Below are 17730 nucleotides of genomic sequence, written 5' to 3'. Positions count from 1 at the left end.
GGACTGGGGACAGCAAGGAGTCATCATGCCCGGTAGTCCTGACGTATGGTCCTAGGGCTCAGGTCCTCCGAGAGAGAGAAAGAAAGAGAGAAGGAGAGAATTAGAGAGAGCCAAGATTTTCAAAATGTTCATAAATGACAAGCATGGTCAAATAATAATCAGGAATAAATGTCAGTTGGCTTTTCATATCCGATCATTAAGAGTTGAAAGCAGCAGGTCTGGGACAGGTAGGGGTTCCATAACCGCAGGCAGAACAATTGAAACTGGAACAGCAGCAAGGCCAGGTGGACTGGGGACAGCAAGGAGTCATCATGCCCGGTAGTCCTGACGTATGGTCCTAGGGCTCAGGTTCTCCGAGAGAGAGAAAGAAAGAGAGAAGGAGAGAATTGGAGAGAGCATACTTAAATTCACACAGGACACTGGATAAGACAGGAGAAGTACTCCAATAGTTGCCAATGTCTTGGCAATTCAGCAAGCGAAGTTCAGTAGGCTACATAGGCCTGTATTTCAATCATATTGAAATCAATTTAATCTTCAGTCAATTGACTTCTATTTGTAGACTACACGGTTTGTAATTTTTGCCTCAATACATATTTCATGATGTTTAACTACATGTGCCAAATGGATCTGTGATTTAGTGCATTATTATAGGGTAAGCATCAGAATAAGTCGCCTCAATATTTTGTAGCCATAAGGTGGTAATAGCTCTCTAGGAGCTGATCCGTCATCAGTATTGTGGAATAATTCTAATGTTAAGGTAAGATTTGAATGGAGAAATCTGATCACAGAGCAGCCCTGCCTTTCTTTCAATCAGTATCGACACCTACTCCAACGATGCACTTAGTGAACGTTCTCTCTGCGTGGTGTTTGGGGAAACGCATGTGACATCTTCGGCCGTTATAAGAAAGCTGCATCACTTAAACACTAGTAAGCTTCAGTTCCATCGCTATCGGGAAACCGGGCTTTGGTCTTTACCTTTACACTTTGCTGGCTGGTCCTCCTGAGGGTTCAGAGTCTTTGACTCAGCTGCAGCAACCAAGGAGACATCTAACAAGAAATAGGAAAATTAAGGATATTAATACCAACGGGGGGGGGGGGGGGGTGCAGTTGTATAACACTTTCAATGTACAAAAGAACTGTAAACTAAGATGACCTTTGCACTGGGTCTGTTTGACCTCAGCACCAGCCAAGAAGATGGAGGAGAGGGAGGTGGTATACAGACAGTGTAAGTGAAAGTGTTGAAGCTACCCTCACATATCACACTTTATTCTCTGTCTAGCCCCTTTTTACCTTTGAGCTGTGCTGGTTGATTCTTGTCAGGGTCCTGAGTCTTAACCTCCTCAGCAACAGAGATGGAGTAGTCTGACATTTGAAAAAAATGGTGTGTGAAAATGTGGGTGAAAAGGTAAGTGTTAATGATATCACGGGAGTTTCCTACAATTATAAAATATTAGTGATGATTTTCACATGCTGTCAAACAAGATCAGCACTCCTCATTGTAATTCCACTGACTGCCTTCTTACCTCCGCACGTTGCTGGTTGGTCTGTTTCCTCATCAATCTCAAAATCGGCTGTAATTTCCTCAGTCTCACTGTCACTCTCTGACCAGTCAATGTCCTGGTCCTTTTCACCTTTGACCTTTGGTGCCTGGTCTGTCTGAGTGTCGTTAGTCTTTCCTTCAATTGCTAGTTGATCCTCGCCTGGGCCCTGAGTCTTAACCGTTGCCGCTGCGAAAATGGAAAAATCTGAAAGAGATGACAAAGGTGTGAAAAGGTAAGTGTCATTGATATCAGTGGAGTTCACTACATTTAATGACAGATCAGTGATAATTTACATATGATGCCAAACAACTGTATTTTTTACCTTTGCACGTTTCCGATTGGTCTTCCTGAGGATGCTAAGTCTCTCCCTCTGCTCCAGCAAGTACCCTGTCCTCCTGACTCTCTAACTGTCCTTTGTCCTTTTGGTCATCCTTTTCTTTCTCTTGGTTGGATTTGACACTCTCACTGTCATTGCTATCTGACCCCTTTCCAGGAGCCAAAGTGAGCTCGTCAGATTCTGTCGCTCCATTTTTTTTGTATGTCTCTGTGTCTTGGCTTTGACCCTCTTTTCTCTTGCCCTCCTCTCTCTTTGTGTTGCTTTGGGTTGTTTTGTCTTTCTCAATGTTGTTGTCCGTATTGTCTTTGTCAACCATGCCTTTCTTCATGTTTGGTTTCCCACTCTTATCATCATCACATTCACTTCTTATCACATTTCTTCCTGTTCTCTCATCACTCTCAATATCTGCCTTTTCTTCAACCTCCTCCTCCTCATCCGTTTCCTTTAATTCTTCACTCATGTCCTCAGTGATTATTTCCTCAATCTCGCTGTAGTCACTCTCTGACCAGTCTATATCACCTGCCAGGTCGTTCTGAACTTTGACATTTGCTGGTTGATCATTCTGACAGTATTTTGTAGCGACCTTCGCCAACAAGCATATTTTTATGTCCATCCTTTTGTTTCATCTCAGTGAAACCATCATCATCATCACTACTGTTACCTTTTTCCTCGGTCAGGAGTGCTTCCGTCGTTTCATTTTTCTCTTTGTCTGTCTTCTTTTGGTGTGTTTTGGCACTTTTACTGTCATCACCATCTGAACATTCTGCATCACTTCTGTATTTCTTCCCATCACTCTTGGGGTCATCATTCTGGTTGCCATCCCTCTCTTCATGCTTTGGGTTGATTTCCTCGATCACAGATGTGTCACAGGCTCAAAATGGCCAGAAACAAAGATCTTTCTTCTGAAACCCGTCATTCTATTCTTGTTCTGAGAAATGAAGGCTAGTCCATGCGAGAAATTGCAGAGAAACTGAAGATCTCGTACATTGTTGTGTACTACTCCCTTGACAGAGCAGCGCAAACTGGCTCTAACCAGAATAGAAAGAGTGGGAGGCCCCGGTGCACAACTGATCAAGAGGACAAGTACATTAGTGTCTAGTTTGATAAGCAGACACCTCACAAGTCCTCAACTGGCAGCTTCACTGTTGATGTTGAGACTGGTGTTTTGCGGGTACTATTTAATGAAGCTGCCAGTAGGGCTGGGCGATAAGGCAAATAAATTAGCACGATATTTATATTTTTTCATTCGATAATGATAATTATCACGATATTAATCAAATGTTTAAAAGGTGCATGTCTGCTTCAAACTCAAGAATCCCTGAACAAACCGTGGTTAGAGCATTGGGCCAGTAACCGAAAGATTGTTAGATTGAATCCCCGAGCTGAAAAGGTAAAAATCTGTCGTTCTACCCCTGAACAAGGCAGTTAACCCACTGTTCCCCAATAGACCGTCTGTTAAGGTTGTCGTAGTCGTTCTCCTCCTCAGACGAGGAGGAGCATGGATTGGACCAAGATGCGGAGTAGTAGGTATTCATGCTTTAATGAACAAACAACAAACACTACAAATTACGAAACTCTACAAACGTGACTAACCTGAAAACAGTCCTGTGTGGCCCAAACACTGACACAGGAAACAAACACCCACAAAACACCAGTGAAACCCTGGCTGCCTTAGTATGACTCTCAATCAGGGACAAACGATACACACCTGTCTCTGATTGAGAATCATACCAGGCCAAACACAAAAATCCCAACATAGAAAAACAAACCTAGACCAACCCACCCAACTCACGCCCTGACCAACTAAAACAAATACATAACAAAGGAAAACAGGTCAGGAACGTGACAGAACCCCCCCCCCTTAAGGTGCGAACTCCGGGCGCACCAGCACAAAGTCTAGGGGAGGGTCTGGGTGGGCGTCTGTCCACGGTGGCGGCTCTGGCGCTGGGCGAGGTCCCCACCCCACCATAGTCACTCTCCGCTTCCGTATCCCCCTCCCAATGACCACCCTCCAACTAAACCCACCTAAATGAAGGGGCAGCACCGGGATAAGGGGCGGCAGCTCCGGGCTGAGGGACTCTGGCAGGTCCGGGCCGAGGGACTCTGGCAGGTCCTGGCCGAGGGACTCTGGCAGGTCCTGGCCGAGGGACTCTGGCAGGTCCTGGCCGAGGGACTCTGGCAGGTCCTGGCCGAGGGACTCTGGCAGGTCCTGGCCGAGGGACTCTGGCAGGTCCTGGCCGAGGGACTCTGGCAGGTCCTGGCCGAGGGACTCTGGCAGGTCCTGGCTGGACGGCTCTGGCTGATCCTGGCTGGACGGCTCTGGCTGGTCCTGGCTGGACGGCTCTGGCTGATCCTGGCTGGACGGCTCTGGCTGATCCTGGCTGGACGGCTCTGGCTGGTCCTGGCTGGACGGCTCTGGCTGGTCCTGGCTGGACGGCTCTGGCTGGTCCTGGCTGAACGGCACTGGCTGGTCCTGGCTGGACGGCTCTGAAGGCTCGGGACAGACGGGCAGCGCTGGGCAGGCAGACAGTTCAGACCACGCTGGGCAGGCAGGCAGTTCAGACAGCGCTGGGAAGGCAGACAGTTCGGGCAGCGCTGAGCAGGCAAGCAGTGCAGGCGGCGTTGGGCAGACGGCCGACTCTGACCTGCTGAGGCGCACAGTAGGCCTGGTGCGTGGTGCCGGAACTGGAGGCACAGGGCTGGAGACATGCACCACAGGGAGAGTGCGTGGAGGAGGAACAGGGCTCTGGAAACACACTGGAAGCCTGGTGCGTGGAGTAGGCACTGGTGGTACTGAGCTGGGGTGGGAAGGTGGCGCCGGATATACCGGACCGTGAAGGAGGACACGCGCTCTTGAGCACCAAGCCTCCCCAACCTTACCAGGTTGAATGGTCCCCGTAGCCCTGCCAGTGCGGCGAGGTGGAATAACCCGCACTGGGCTATGCAGGCGAACCGGGGACACCACCTGTAAGGCTGGTGCCATGTACGCCGGCCCGAGGAGACGTACTGGAGGCCAGATACGTTGGGCCGGCTTCATGACATCCGGCTCGATGCCCAACCTAGCCCTCCCAGTGCGGCAAGGTGGAATAGCCCGCACTGGGCTAAGCACGCGTACTGGGGACACCGTGCGCTTTACCGCATAACACGGTGTCTGACCAGTACGACGCCCTCTCACTCCACGGTAAGCCCGGGGAGTTGGCTCAGGTAACCAACCCGGCTTCGCCACACTCCCCTTTAGCCCCCCCCAAGAAATTTTTGGGTGAGCCTCTCGGGCTTCCAGCCGCTCTGCCTTGCTTTAGCCTCATACAACCTCCTCTCCGCTTTCGCTGCCTCCAGCTCCGCTTTGGGGCGGCGACACTCCACTGGCTCTGCCCAGGGTCCTTTACCGTCCAGGATCTCCTCCCAAGTCCATTCCTCTTTTCCCCATTGTTGTTGTTCCTGCCTTCCTTCTCCACTCCGCTTGATCCTGTTTTGGTGGGTGTTTCTGTTAAGGTTGTCGTAGTCGTTCTCCTCCTCAGACGAGGAGGAGCATGGATTGGACCAAGATGCGGAGTAGTAGGTATTCATGCTTTAATGAACAAACAACAAACACTACAAATTACGAAACTCTACAAACGTGACTAACCTGAAAACAGTCCTGTGTGGCCCAAACACTGACACAGGAAACAAACACCCACAAAACACCAGTGAAACCCTGGCTGCCTTAGTATGACTCTCAATCAGGGACAAACGATACACACCTGTCTCTGATTGAGAATCATACCAGGCCAAACACAAAAATCCCAACATAGAAAAACAAACCTAGACCAACCCACCCAACTCACGCCCTGACCAACTAAAACAAATACATAACAAAGGAAAACAGGTCAGGAACGTGACACCGTCATTGTAAATAAGAAGTTGTTCTTAACTGTCTTGCCTAGTTAAATAAAGTTTACTTTTTTTTTATTATGTGAGCTACACATAAAATTATACTTAAAGGAAAATTGTTCCATGTTTTCAGCCAGGGAGCACGTACCTGTGGTCAAGACCACCTTTTCGACGGTGCTAATTGGTAGTGTCACAGGCCGGCTCATAGCCTGTGGCAAAAATGAGGGGACACGAACAACAGGTATAGGCCAATCAAAAAGGTTCTTTATTATAAACCAAAAACTATTAACTTTAAACAAAGAAAAAGGAATGAGGTGTGAAAGTATCATAATGTAGGGTGAATGTAAAGTGCAGGGATGCGTGAATCTGTGTGTGTGAATATGACCGAGTGAAAACTACGTAAAACTACAAAGGAACAAACAAAACAGGATCATACCTGGAGGAGCAGAGAGAGAGAGACGAGTGGTTAGTGAAGCAGTTTAAATACCCTAAGCCCAGGTGGCTCCAATCACTAACGACCCTCCTCTGCCTGCAGGAGGAACCGCCCCTGCAATGCAGAGGGGCCGTGACAGTAGCATGTCCTTAGCAATGCAATGTATAATAGCATTTGTGATGTCTTTTCTATGTTTGTTTGTAGGGCATAAACGCTGTCAGTGTTGACTGCTTCGGGCAAACATCCCTAGATTGGCTGGTACTCGAGGGGCGTTTATCAATACCGTGGTGCAAACTCAAACTTCCTGCATGTTCCTAAGAGTGATTTGGATGTTGAAAAAGGTTTGTCGTATTACCAGACTTCGTAGCCACCTGTCTATGGCACAATATCCCCCGAACATTGCTCTGCTCTTTGTCGGACTTCAAAAAGCCAAACCACTTTCAAATTACTGAAACAGTTTAACCCTTTTTATCAATGATTTCTTCGTTGGAAGCTGCTCCTTCTCCATGGCTATCACAGCCGCTGTTTTCGCCTACATCACTCATTTTTCGTGGTTAATAGTGGCTACTCCATTACTCGAGGTGCTAAGTGGTTTTTAGTGGGCGTATACCTCTCCACGTGCATATTGTCACTTCTCTGCACATTCCTGCTGCGTCACAGAGGTGAAATGGACTGCTGTACCTAATTATTCTATATCGACATTATCAAAAATGAATCTAAATGTTTTTATATAGTTATTGAGGGAACTAATTACCTCGATAATTATTGATATTGATTTATCGCCCAGCCCTAGCTGCCAGTTGAGAACTTGTGAGCCGTCTGTTTCTCAAACTAGACACTCTAATGTACTTGTCCTCTTGCTCAGTTGTGCACCGGGACCTCCCACTCTTTCTATCATGAATGAATGATCAACACAGAAGTCTCACGAGGTCATTAATGTTTCCCTGATTCCCTATAGAGCTGTTATAGAACTGCTGTGGGCACAAAAACAAATGAATGCAGGATCGGCTCATGATAATGACTTCAGGAAAATGGTGGTAATAACAGGCACCATTAATGTAGGAGTTGCCCTAACAATATGGTATTGTTTGGTCCATAGTGATTGATCTAATCTTTCTCCAAATGATCCCCTTCTATTATCCATCAGTAGTGCTTTCTATGGCAGGAGCAGTCAACAGCTATACAACACTAATGGTTCTCCCCCTCCTTGCCTTCTCTGTCCAACACTAGCTCCACCCTAATACTGAAATCAAACTGTTAATAGCCCATTAGAGCTCCCATCTCATCACATTAACTTTATTAGCAGGAAGCTATCCAAGCTGTAATTGATACAGCCAGCCAAGTTTGTTTGGGTAGGTAAAAAAGGGCTTGAGATCCTGGCACATAGTCTCTCTTGTTTTGTGTGTGTGTGTGTGTGTGTGTGTGCTTTTCCAATACATTTAATTTCTAAAGGGTAAATCTCTGGTTCCTGCCACATATTGACAGATTGATTTGGTGTGTTTAACAGGTACCAGCCACAGCGTGTCCGTGTCTGAGATCCTAGCAGTCCGGGAGCTCGATGTGGACGGCGGGACGAAAGATGATGGCAGAAAATGCCCCAGAAACTGACTGAGGCCTATCAATATGCATTCACAGGTACAATTTGTTGATCATCTAGAGCAATCTACAGATAATGCATTCAATATGTAGTGTGATTACCCATAAAATTATGAATTCACTCAAGTTTATACAAATATGCCCATTCAATAGAGAATTGCTTCTGAAAAACGATAGTCCAAACCATGTCTCTACCATATACAGTGCTTTCAGAAAGTATTCATACCCCTTGACTTATTCCACATTTTGTTTATACAGCCTGAATTCAAAATAGATTAAAATAAAAATTCTCACCCATCTACACACAATACCCCATAATGACAAAATTAAAACATGTTTTAGAAATTGTTGCAAATTTATGAAAAATGAAATGCATAGATATCATTTGCATAAGTATTTTCACCCCTCAGTAAATACTTTAGAAGCACCTTTGGTAGCGATTACAGCTGTGAGTCTTTCTGGGTAAGTCTCTTAAGCGCTTTCCACAACTGGATTGTGCAACATTTGCCCATTTCTTTCAAGAAATTATTCGAGCTCTGTCAAATTTGGTTGTTGAACATTGCTGGAGAACCATTTTCAGGCCTTGCCATAGATTTTCAAGTAACTTTATGTCAAAACTGTAACTCGGCCACTCAAACATTCACTGTCTTCTGGTAAGCAACTCCATTATACATATGGCATTGTGTTTTAGGGTATTTTCCTGCTGAAAGGGGAATTAATCACCCAGTGTCTGGTGGAAATCAGACTGCGCTTAGCTCCGTTTCTTTTTTTTATCCTGATAAACTCCAGTCCTTAACGATACAAGCATACCCGTAACATGATGCAGCCACCACTATGCTTGAAAATATGAAGAGTGATACTCAGTAATGTATTGGATTTGTCCCAAACATAACACCTTTGTATTCAGGACAAAAAGTGAATTGTTTTGCCACTTTGTTTGCAGTATTACTTTAGTGCCTTGTTGCAAATATGTTTTGGAATATTTGTATTCTGTACAGGCTTCCTTTTCACTCTGTTAATTAGGTTAGTATTGTGGAGTAACTACAATGTTGTTGATTCATCCTCAGTTTTCTCCTATCACAGCCATTAAACTCTGCAACTGTTTTAAAGTCACAATTAGCCTCATGTTGAAATCCCTGAGCGGTTTCCTTCGTCTCCGTCAAGTGAGCTAGGAAGGACGCCTGTATCTTTGTAGTGACTGGGTGTATTGATATACCATCCAGTGTAATTAATAACTTCACCATGCTCAATATGGTAGATAATACCGCAATGTAAATTTGTTTTGTTAAGCCTCTGTACCCTGTCACCCCTTCGCGTCCCCCTTCCACAGTGTCTTATGTGGAGAGAGCGAGGCAGCACCGCTGGCGGTGTAGTGACGTCACCTTCCACTGTTCAGAGGGGGCGCTGCGTCAGCAGTGGATCCAGACCATCAGAGAGCAGCTCACAGCACTGAGTATGGCTGAGTATTACTGACAATGAATATGCTTTGTGAAGTTTGGTTGCAAAGCTTACTCAGAAATGAGAGTGGCCGTCAATCTGTTCTGTTAATCAGTAGTGCTGAGCGATTAACCGTCATTTCATATTTTTTCCGGTCATTAAACAACTCATTGACCGTCTGTTCAATTAATTGAATTCAATCTAGTTCGTTTTTTATGTGAGCCCAGAGTGCCATTTCTCTAGAGAGAAATTAAATAATTCACGACAGAAATTAAGTAAACTATGTGGGACAAGGGGCTGAAGGGAGTTGTCATTTTCATTAAGCAAATATTCAACCTAGTTCAGCTCAGAAACATGATAATTAACTACAATCCAATTGTGCCAGTTTCTTCAGTTTTGGACAGAGATCAGAGAGGTTGCCAACATCAGTCCAAAATAAGCCCAATGTGTTTCTATGTTCTTATTTTGGACCTCAACTTGTCGCCTGCCTTTGACAACAACTCCCATTGTTAGGGCAGAGACATCATTATATACAGATCTCTGGACGGATACACTTTTACGCTTGCTATGTTAGATGCACACAGAAAATTGTACACAAATGTTTTTTTATATATATTTTTTTATATCCCTTTTATTTAACCAGGTAGGCAAATTGAGAACACGTTCTCATTTACAATTGCGACCTGGCCAAGATAAAGCAAAGCAGTTCGACACATACAACAACACAGAGTTACACATGGAGTAAAACAAACAGTCAATAATACAGTAGAAAAATAAGTCTATATACAATGTGAGCAAGTAAGGTGAGATAAGGGAGGTGAAGGCAAAAAAATATAAAATTAAAATATAAAAAAGGCCATGGTGGCGAAGTAAATACAATATAGCAAGTAAAAACACTGGAATGGTTGGTTTGCAGTGGAAGAATGTGCAAAGTAGAGATAAAAATAATGGGGTGCAAAGGCGCAAAATAAATACAGTAGGGAAAGAGGTAGTTGTTTGGGCTAAATTATATATGGGCTATGTACAGGTGCAGTAATCTATGAGCTGCTCTGACAGCTGGTGCTTAAAGCTAGTGAGGGAGATAAGTGTTTCCAGTTTCAGAGAATTTTTGTAGTTCGTTCCAGTCATTGGCAGCAGAGAACTGCCAGAGAAGGAGAGGCGGCCAAAGGAAGAATTGGTTTTGGGGGTGACCAGAGATATACCTGCTGCAGCGCGTGCTACAGGTGGGTGCTGCTATGGTGACCAGCGAGCTGAGATAATGGGGGACTTTACCTAGCAGGGTCTTGTAGATGACCTGGAGCCAGTGGGTTTGGCGACGAGTATGAAGCGAGGGCCAGCCAACGAGAGTGTACAGGTCGCAGCGGTGGGTAGTATATGGGGCTTTGGTGACAAAACGGATGGCGCTGTGATAGACTGCATTCAATTTATTGAGTAGGGTATTGGAGGCTATTTTGTAAATGACATCATCGAAGTCGAGGATTGGTAGGATGGTCAGTTTTACAAGGGTATGTTTGGCAGCATGAGTGAAGGATGCTTTGTTGCGGAATAGGAAGCCAATTCTAGATTTAACTTTGGATTGGAGATGTTTGATGTGAGTCTGGAAGGAGAGTTTACAGTCTAACCAGACACCTAGGTATTTGTAGTTGTCCACATATTCTAAGTAAGAGCCGTCCAGAGTAGTGATGTTGGACAGGCGGGCAGGTGCAGGCAGCGATCGGTTGAAGAGCATGCATTTAGTTTTACTTGTATTAAAGAGCAATTGGAGGCCACGGAAGGAGAGTTGTATGGCATTGAAGCTTGCCTGGAGGGTTGTTAACACAGTGTCCAAAGGGCCAGAAGTATACAGAATAGTGTCGTCTGCGTAGAGGTGGATCAGAGACTCACCAGCAGCAAGAACGACATCATTGATGTATACAGAGAAGAGAGTCGGTCCAAGAATTGAATCCTGTGGCACCCCCATAGAGACTGCCAGAGGCCCGGACAACAGACCCTCCGATTTGACACACTGAACTCTATCAGAGAAGTAGTTGGTGAACCAGGCGAGGCAATCATTAGAGAAACCAAGGCTGTTGAGTTTGCCGATGAGGATGTGGTGATTGACAGAGTCGAAAGCCTTGGCCAGGTCAATGAATACAGCTGCACAGTATTGTTTCTTATCGATGGCGGTTAAGATATCGTTTAGGACCTTGAGCGTGGCTGAGGTGCACCCATGACCAGCTCTGAAACCAGATTGCATAGCGGAGAAGGTATGGTGGGATTCGAAATGGTCGGTAATCTGTTTGTTGACTTGGCTTTCGAAGACCTTAGAAAGGCAGGGTAGGATAGATATAGGTCTGTAGCAGTTTGGGTCAAGAGTGTCCCCCCCTTTGAAGAGGGGGATGACCGCAGCTGCTTTCCAATCTTTGGGAATCTCAGACGACACGAAAGAGAGGTTGAACAGGCTAGTAATAGGGGTGGCAACAATTTCAGCAGATAATTTTAGAAAGAAAGGGTCCAGATTATCTAGCCCCAGCTGATTTGTAGGGGTCCAGATTTTGCAGCTCTTTCAGAACATCAGCTGACTGGATTTGGGAGAAAGAGAAATGGGGAAGGCTTGGGCGAGTAGCTGTGGGGGGTGCAGTGCTGTTGACCTGGGTAGGGGTAGCCAGGTGGAAAGCATGGCCAGCCGTAGAAAAATGCTTATTGAAATTCTCAATTATAGTGGATTTGTCGGTGGTGACAGTGTTTCCTATCTTCAGTGCAGTGGGCAGCTGGGAGAGGGTGGGTATAATTTGAGGAACGTTCCAACAGGAATCCGTTCCAAAAACTTCGTAAATATCAAGGTTGCCAACAGTAGAATGACATACCGGGTAGGGAGTGAGCTATGTAATTACGTTTTTCACTCACCACGTTTATTCGGAAAAATGTCTCTCTTCGTTCTGGTAGCCTCCACCATTTCTCGTTCGTTGGTTTAGTTATTATTTCCGGTGTTCCTGCATTTGCCGGTGAACTCTGTTGCGCCTCAATTAGGAAATCGCTGTGGTTGAAATGTAACTAATGACCGCTAGCCCCAGTATTTTTTTTTTAGCTAGGTTGCTTGTACACAATTGTTACCGATGATACTGTATCAGGACAGGTGCCTCTTGAAATGCTACATGACGGAAAACAAGGGGCGAAACATAAAAATTGCCCAGGTCAAACGTGGTATCATAGTGAAAAATGTGTGCTTCTTGGTTTGCATTTAATGACTGCCTTGGCCTCTTCAACCATTTCTGCACAGAAAATAATCATTTTCCTGATGGTAGCACGCTGCTCTAACTTCGTCTGGTGAGAGGCCTAGTCTTTTAACAACTGAGGCAATGTCATCAAAAGTTGAGGCCCTCTTTCTTTTTGGCATTCTGATTAGTATGGAGATGACACATAGGACAAGTTTTCCAGACAGTTACAGGCTAACTATATGGAATGTTATATGGAGAAATGTCCCCTAGTGCTTCAAATAGTTTTCCAAGCTAGATTGGGGTCCATTCAGAATTAAATTGAGACCTGCTACATTCTACATCAGTTACTTATTTTTAAATGGAAATAATCAGTATACAGAATTTGACATTGAATGTAAAGAACATGGATTGAAAGTGAATTACAGTAGTATTTTTTTAACCATATCCCCCCTGTAATCAATGATCATTTCTAAATACATGACTTGCCCAATCATGTCTAAGCAATGATTACTTCCAGTGAGGATGGAATTGCGCTATGACGCATAACCACAGTGGGCTGCAGGCATAATCCACATAAGCAGTAGCTAGGAGGCCACCGACCATTATTATCATTATTATTTATTTTTTAACAGCGGTCACTTACTGTTGTGCTACAATAGTAAAATACACAAGGTGAAATTTAGAGATTTGGTTGTGCATCAGCAGTTGGTTAGCAAATAAAAGTTACATACACATATGTTATCGTACGGGCAGCAAAATGTTGGTTTCTAGCTCCAACAATGCAGTAATACCTAACAATACAAAACACACAATCCTAAAAATGTATATAGTAAATATCAGAACAAATATTGCCAGTCACCGAGTCACAATTAGCCATGTCAGCTACAAAAATGTAGATTGCTAAGTTAGTCTAGCCAGTTATCTAAACTTCTTGTAATAATGGCACGATACCGACTGGGCACGCAGGGGCATGTGCCCAAGGGCCCTGACCTCCAGGAGGCCCCCAATGATTGTGTTAGTCACTCTCACTCAGACATGGTTAACATTGCATAAATCTTGGCAAAATGTGTAGAATTGCAGCAAATTCACTGTAATACTGCACTTTTTCTCTGCTCCATGGCAAAATGAGTCTAATTGCATGAAATGTATTCAAAATTGCTAAACCTTTCCCTGCACAATGGCAAAATGGCCACAATTGAAATGTAAATAATTCAACAATTTCAATTTCTCTCCACCATCAAGAGGGGGGAGGGCACTACAACATTTTGCCAGCGAGGTGGGCAGCCCCCAAACCAAATATTGGTTAGGGCCCCCAAAAGCCATGTTAAGATCAAAATGAACAACATAACATGGACAGAGGGGGACCTGGGACTTCATCCACAAATCATCTCACAGTAATTGTTGATATAGGATGTGTTTATAATCTTATTCTTGTTGTAAACTGCAAAACTGATCCGAGAGGAACACTCCTACTCTGAGACAGTTGATACGTAAGGCCCCAGGTTAGATGGAATGTTAACACTTGGCCCCTGGGGTTGAGTGGGGTCATATGGGTATCAAACTTCATGCTAATGAATTTATCTGGAGTAGGAGTGATGAGTTATTGCTGATGTGGACGAGGCAGAGGCTCAAGTGTTTCCACTGTACAAGATATCTGTGGAATGGTTACAGACAATATACAGGTGAGAGGTCAAAAGTATATTATATGCAAATAACAGGATTGGGTTGTGTAGCTGACAGTAGTGGCTCGCTCAATCTTTACATATATCCCTCCTTTTGTCCTCCTAAGGAGTAATCACTGATTAGAAATGACTAGACAGGTTAATGCCATGTAGTGGAGCCCTTGGTTTCACCTGCCCATTCATGTCTAAGCAATGATTACTTCAAGGAGGGAGGAAGGAGTTGCTCAGTAATTTGTATCAAACATCTCAGTTCTCCCAAAGTGCCCCCTTTCAATTCTCTGCATGAACAGGAAATATGGTGGAAACTCCTTTTGGGCCATGCATACGCCAATCTAATGCTTTTACATTTATGGCGAATAGTGAATTATATTATGTACAGGAGAAGTGAATGTTTGATGTCATTACACTAAATTGAAATATCGATCATCATAAGTGATTTCTTACAGACATCCCACCAAATGATGTTAAATATATTTCAAAAGGACAAAACCCACATATGAAACATATTCAATGTCTACATGAACAAATATAGCAATGTGCAGAATAAATTAGCAATTACAATTGTCATTGATTGACATTTCCCCTCATCCCAAATCACATGTCATGTCTACATCAAGTAGCACCTTTCCATCTAACTGCACCGTAGGTCAGCCCACATGGGACAAGTGAGAGGGACATTTTTTTTCACACGCTAGATCAAACAATGAAAGTTCAGCAGGATGTCATCCAGAATGTGGAAATGTAAGGCCCTTTGCAAGGGGTCAAAGGTCACAATAGGGCAGAATGGAAAGTATCACCAATAACCAGAGACTGGATGTATTATTAGTGTATTTGTATACTGTTCTGCATATACACAGAAAGAACCTGGTGAATTTTTCACCCGTTAGTTGGAATTTCTCTACCCCACACTGTCAGATCGTCAAGTTGTAGTTCATGAATGTCTTTGACAGGAAAGTTGTGGTTAGCTAATGGCCAACTTTCACCAAAATTTAGAAATGTGTTGTTCTTGTGTATACGTAAGACTTAAAGCATAATAAATGCAAAAAGTAACTAAATGTTTTCTGGTAGGGTCCACTACATCATAGGCCCTGTCCGGGGGAATCATAGGACATGGCCACAGTGTCTCCCTACCCCTCGTATCTCAGCCTCCAGTATTTATGCTGCAAAAGTTTGTGTCAGAGGGCTAGGGTCAATCTATTATATCTGGAGTATTTCTCCTGTCTCATGCACCCTGTAATTCTCTCTCTCTCTCCCTCTCCCTCCCCTCCCAGAGGACCTGAGCCCTAGAACCATACCTCAGGACTTCCTGGCCTGATGACAACAACCTCTCCCTCAATGTGAGCAAGACAAAGGGGCTGATCGTGGACTTTAGGAAAAGGAGGGCCGAACAGGCCCCCATTAACATCGACAGGGCTGAAGTGGAGCGAGTCGAGAGTTCCAAGTTCCTTGGTGTCCACATCACCAACAAACTATCATGGTCGAAACACACCAACACAGTTGTGAAGAGGGCACGACAAAACCTTTCCCCCTCAGGAGACTGACAATATTTAGCATGGATCCCCAGATCCTCAAAAAGTTCTACAGCTGCACCATCGAGAGCATCCTGAGAGGTTGTATAACCGCCTGGTACGGCAACTGCTGGGCATCTGGCCATAAGGCGCTACAGAGGGTAGTGCGTACGGCCCAGTACATTACTGGGGCAAGGCTTCCTGACATCAAGGACCTATTTACTAAGCGTTGTCACAGGAAGGGCCAACAAATAGTCAGAGCCCCCACCCCCCCAGTGTTTTTACACTGCTGCTACTCACTGTTAATTATAAATGCAAAGTCACTTTACAAATGACCTCAACTAACCTGTACCCCCGCACATTGACTCGGTACCGGTACCCCATGTATATAGCCTCGTTATTGTTATGTAATTGTCTTGTGTTACTTATGGATTTAATAAAAAAAATTGACTTTAGTTTATTAAAACTTTTCTTAACTATTTCTTGACCTGCATTGTTGGTTAAGGGCTTGTAAGTAAGACCTTCACGGTAAGGTCCACAGCTGTTGTATTCGGCGCATGTGACAAATATAATTTGATTTGGCTTGGTTTTTGCTCTGGCATGCACTGTCAACTGTGGGACCTTATATAGACAGGTGTGTGCCTTTCCAAATCATGTCAAATCAATTGAATTTACCATAGCTGTACTCCAATGAAGTTGTAGAAACAGCTCTAGGATGATCAATGGAAACAGGATGCACCTGAGCTCAATTTGAGACTCATTGCAAAGGGGAAGAATCATTATGTAAATAAGGTATTTCTGTTTTTTATTTGTGATTCATTTGCTAAAATGTATAAACCCGATATTTACTTTGTCATCATAGGGTATTGTGTGTAGATTGAGGGAAAATATTAATGTAATCGATTTTAGAATAAGGTTGTTAGGTTATAGCATGTGAAAAAGAAAAAGGAGTCTGTCTGTCTGGTAGAGAAGTGGTTATGGTGTTTGCTCCCCAAACCAGAGTTTGAGAGTTCAAATCTGAGAAGAGCAATTTTTAGAGAGCCATTTTTGATGTTGCCTTTTGTTGGCATGAAAGAGCTAATTTGAGGTGTGTAGGGGGGTAGGGGCTAGTTCCCATCAAATAGAAGGACTGAAGTGACACCTTGTATAGAATGTCCTTTTAATAGAGTTGTGATAACATACTATGTCGTGGAGTAACAATATTATCCTTGTCTGCAAAAAGCCAACTTTGACCTGGGGGCATGCTTTGTAGACCATTCAAAAGCGTTCCGATACCTTGTCCCCAAGAAAAAACCCACATGTTATGATAGCTTATAGACAGTAGTAGGCAAATGAAGGGACAAAGTTCCAATATTAAGATGTTGGAATAACATTTCTAGGGTCTATTTGCTAGTAATTGGAAACACGTCCCTTTTGAATTTCGTCCCCCGTTCCTAAACACATCCATCCTATAGTGTAGGTTTTGAAGATTCATAATCTATGTTTGTAGTCATCAGAAGAAGATTGAGGAACGGTTGGTGGACCCAAGAAGTACAAGCCCCCACACCATTCTCCAAGCTCTGAAATGTTGTCTTTGATGTGTGCATTTTGAAGTACCCCTTAACATTTAGTCTCTGTCTGTCTGGTAGAGTAGTGGTTATGGTGTTTGCTCCCCAAGCCAGAGTTTGAGAGCTCAAATCTCAGAGAAACAGTTAATGTAGTAACTTCTTTCTTGTTGCCTTTGTGGGCCTGAAAGAGCAAACAAGAGGTATGTAGGGGAAAAGGGGCTAGTTCCCATCAAATAGCAAGAATGAAGTGACACCTTGTTTCAAATGTCATTTCAATAGAGTTGTGATAACATACTATGCTGTGGAGTAACAATACAACCATTCTCTGCAAAAGCCAACTTTGACCTGGGGCCATTCTTTGTAGACCATTGAAAGGTGTTCCTAGTCTTGGTACCCCTGAAGAAAGCCACATGTTAAGATAGTTTAAAAATAGTTGTAGTAGTAGTTATGGTGGTGAATTCCCAAAGGAGAGGTTATGAGTTAAATTCCTTTCAAGAGCATGCCAACTTGCTTTTGTTGCCTTGACAGAACAATGTTGAGGTGGGGTTCCGGAAGGACATAGACAGCAAGGGAAATTGGATT

The 17730-nt window shown here is 44.1% G+C and overlaps 1 pseudogene; it reads left to right on the top strand.

Moving 5' to 3' along the window:
- The window catches only part of LOC120052127, a 28278-nt pseudogene that overhangs the window by 1196 nt on the left and 9352 nt on the right, over positions 1–17730 (top strand).

This window comes from Salvelinus namaycush, chromosome 8 (assembly GCF_016432855.1).
Source record: "Salvelinus namaycush isolate Seneca chromosome 8, SaNama_1.0, whole genome shotgun sequence".
In the NCBI taxonomy this organism is placed as follows: domain Eukaryota; kingdom Metazoa; phylum Chordata; class Actinopteri; order Salmoniformes; family Salmonidae; genus Salvelinus; species Salvelinus namaycush.
Note: the sequence above shows the minus strand (reverse complement) of the source record. Positions and strands in the feature narration are given on the sequence as shown.